The sequence below is a fragment of the Pinus tabuliformis genome, chromosome X (genome assembly GCF_031772625.1).
Source record: "Pinus tabuliformis cultivar Carrire ecotype Pingquan chromosome X, CPIR1, whole genome shotgun sequence".
Classification (NCBI taxonomy): domain Eukaryota; kingdom Viridiplantae; phylum Streptophyta; class Pinopsida; order Pinales; family Pinaceae; genus Pinus; species Pinus tabuliformis.
This window is the reverse complement of record NC_142308.1, coordinates 1118303504-1118307688: the sequence shown is the minus strand read 5'-3', so window position 1 is coordinate 1118307688 and position 4185 is coordinate 1118303504. Positions and strand designations below refer to the sequence as shown.

At 36.6% G+C, this 4185-nt stretch overlaps 1 pseudogene; it reads right to left on the bottom strand.

Annotated features, from left to right (window-relative positions):
- Positions 1-592: 592 nt before the first annotated feature.
- On the bottom strand, positions 593-3907 carry LOC149143751 (protein trichome birefringence-like 36; annotated as a pseudogene).
- Positions 3908-4185: the final 278 nt, after the last annotated feature.

Below are 4185 nucleotides of genomic sequence, written 5' to 3'. Positions count from 1 at the left end.
GTCTTACCTTGGCGATCTATTGTGTTTGTCGTTTTGAAGATAGTGGGAGAAGAAGTTTGGTCTAAGAGATTTGCTTTGCTGTTAAATGAAGATTTATTTTGTGCGGTATTCAAATCCTCATAACTGTTGATTTGTTGGGTAGGGCTTTTCCCTACTTATCTTGAGAGTTGTTTCTTTCTTGCCCAAATATAATTTTAAAAATTTTACATTACTTTCGCATGCATTTTTACAATAATTTTATTTATGTTCCTCATGCACTCATTCTATTATAACGGGATCTAATTCAAAGTTTATTATAATATTTGACAATAACCATAATTTCATGAAATTATAACCGGGACCTCCAATCTTTGTCCGGCCTAACCATTCTCACAGAAGTGGTAACCAGTGGCTTTGAATGAAGCATGTTCCTTGCAAAACAACATCGCCTTACACAACAAACAAATGGGGAAAAACAAGAACTTATAAAACAACTTCCACTCAATTAGCAAAATAGAGAATGGCTCCACTGGTTACAAAATTCACCATGGTAGATTATTCTGTCGATAGCCCAAAATGTTAGTATTGAACTTTTTGCAATCAGCACAAAAAGCTATCCACTACCGAAACCCTTGAAAAGCAAGGAGTAGTACGACAATTCGTTCCATGTATCAGGTACGCCTGGTAAACACCAATGGCTACAATCTCCAAACTCATCTGGATTCTTCCTCTGGTCAGAATTGTAGTCAGGGCTGTAAACTGAAGGGTGACCATCCTTGCGAAACCCTGTCAATCCTGTAATGTCCAGCAATGTAACAGGAAACTTTGTCTTCTGTAGAACTTGCTTTACTATGGGCACCTGAGGAGGCACTGGAGGTTTGTATCCTACTATTTGCACTGGTTCCGTCTGGTTGTAACATCGATGCCCATTTCTCTCATTCCATTCACTTGAACTGCAATATATTTTCATAACTGATTATATATCATTCTGAAAAACTAGCAAGACACTGTGCTGTATTTGTGTAACCAGTTACCTCTCATGTGCAGGGGACGTGGTTCTGTAGAAGACCAGAGATCTGTTTGTATCAAGGTTTGCACATATCCAATTTGCCCATGTTGTCAACCCCTTCCTGTAAGCTAACAATGGTACGGGGACTCATCTGGGCATAACCATTTGATTACTAAAATTTATATAGATATACATATTTTATCAGAGAAAGTGCTGCACAGGTGCTGGAGTCCATTAAAGAAATACACTGTATTGGAATACAAACAGGTATGGGAACTAAAAATACTAAACAAAATCCATCTTGTCCGAAGATAGTAGATTATTCAACTGGTGTTTTTGACGGAGCATCACAAAGAAGTAGATGTGGATGTGGGTTCTTGATCTTTCATTCACCAAATCAGGGCTTTTGGGTTCACTGGGTGCTGGCAACTGCACAAACACTAGGGCAGAAGCCATGGCATTACGGGGATTACTCTAAATTTTTGAACATTTTTAAAATCCACATATTCGGAGATTCCAAGATTATCATTGATTATGTCAGAGAACATGCAAAAATATACAAACCTACTCTCCAAAGTTGGCTGCAACAAATTACATATTTCTGGAATACTCATAAAAACTCTACCATTGAACATATTGGTAGAGATTTCAATCAAGCTGTGGATGGACTTTCAAAGCAAAGGCCACTGGATGAGCTGCATGGGATACATATCAAGATAAGGGACCTTTGCATAGATGTCGGAGTGCTCCCACTACCAAAATAATTCCACTTCTTCCTAAATCCAATTTTTGCTTCTACTAATGGAATTTTTTTGTTGTCTATGTCTTTAAATCACTATAGTGTCTTACACATAATATCTTGTCTTTTACAGGACTTGCATACTGAACTATTAGACTATTCTGCATTTTGAATATTATGTAAATATGTTTAGAACAATGCATATAGACATGATAACTGAAAATGATGGCAGTGTGTTTGACCCTCGAGTCAGATGGACTCGTATCAGTTCTGAACTGCTGATATATGCTGTAGCATTATTATGTTTAGATACACATTTGGAATATGAATATATCTTCTTCTTTTTCCATGCCGAAAAAAAAAAAACCCTAAAAGCAACACAAACTCTATCCTCCATGGAAAATAAATAAAAATAAAATGTAAAAAATATCTAAAACATTTCTTACGATTCTCCTTCGGCATGCAACCACCAGTGTGAGGATTCAAAAACCAGGGCGTCGACTCCTTTCCAGTATAATGTTCTTCAACTGAGCCCATTTTCTCCAACTGAGTCCAACTGTATAATGTTCTTCCCACCAATAGTACTCTGCTGAACTAGAAATGGATCCCACAAAAACTCCACCGAGGCGTTGTAATCCTTGTGAAAAAACAAAATGTTGCAGTTGAAAAAAACTTCACAATCCAACCAAGTCAAAGAAAGAAGCAAGCGCCGACATATATATATAGAACACACGACTAGATGCAGCAGCAGTTTACCAAGGCCTTGAATATTATTAGAGATGATTGATAAACCAGAGTTTTCTTATTGCTAGGAATCGCCACTTGAAGCATGCACACCATGGATTCCCACTGGCTTCGTGTTAGCGAGTCTCCAACGAACATTAATCGCTTTCCCCTCAATCGCGACAGCATATCTTTGGCGTTGAATCTGAATCGATTAACACGAACATTAAACTTTAAATCTAAATCTATATATATTGAGCAACATCGTTAAAAATAAAAATAAAAATCAATTTTTCTGTTAGATAGAGAATTATATGAAATTATATGAAAATAATTATATTAAAGTGAGGTTGTTGGTATAAAGGGAGTAAAGTTGTATGGAGAGTTAGAGTGAGGTTGTTTATTTGTTAGCCAGAAAGAAAGATCGAAAGAAATCAGTTTATTTATTTGAGAGTTCACAAGACTTAAAGTCAATACAACATTACAATCTTAAAACATTATAATTCATCATGTCACTTAGGTGGGGTTGTTGGTACCAAGGGATGGCTAGAGTGAGGTTGTTTATTTGTTAGAACGAGAGCTAGAGGGAAAGAAATCAGCTTATTTATTTAAGAATTCACAAAACTGAATGCCAATACAACATTACAATGATAAGACATTATAGTTCATCATGTCACCTAAGTGGAGAGGGGTGAGGAGCGCTAAAATGAAGTTACTTGTACCAAGATAGCCTAGATGTATATTCATTCATTTAAGAATTTAGACTACTTATAGCTAATACAATATTACAATGATAAGACATTATAATTCATCATATCACCTAAATGAGAAAATAGTAATCATTCTACCCAATCCCCTCCAATAACCCCATTAAAAACCAACATTTACAATATCACATAACTATTCTCTATTTCATATATATTTTTGCATTCTCGGTCCTCTAGCAAACTCTGCAAAACCATGTTTGCAAACCATATAAGAAGAAAGAAAACAATGAAAAAGGGGCAGAGTGTACTGTCTTTTGAGTACCTGGGAACCGAACAGTGGCTCGGCTGCCATCTCCATTTCTCGTAATCAGAATCTGGTCTTCCATTCTTCCTACAGTTTACTCTTCCTTCAATCATGTAAGGGCATTGTCCAGCGGGATAAAGAGGATATGAGGCATCGTGAATCCACGCCCCAGAGAAGAGCTCGCAGTTACTTGCAACTCTTCTATGGAACATTGCATGATTGAAATTGAGGTCGACATCTCTGTCCACCATCTCTGCAGCCACTTCTCCATCTCGAGTATCGTCGATTACATGGCCACCAAAAACAGTGGTTGTATGCAGTTGGAAATGGTTACTACTTGTTTTTTCTTCTGAAGAAACAGTAGACGCAAAAATACTGTTGCTTGCAAGGAAGAGCAAGCATGTAATAGTAGTGCTAAGTACAAGCCTAAAGCTGACAGAGGCCATTGCTAATGGTGACTTGTTGCAGCCAGGAAAACCTAAATTGTGTGTTATATAGCGAGACAAAGATTGGTATTGGGGAGGAAAGACTGACATTGAGCAACAAGTCAACAAGAGTGATCCTTATCTTGATACCTTATTCTAAATATTTCGGAGATCGAAATCAAATTGTTTACTGTTATTTTCTGATCTAATTTGTTTGTTTAAAATTCTACGACAACAAGATAAAAGTCTTATAATTTGACTTAGATTTTATCATTTAGTATTTAGAATTTTGAAATCTA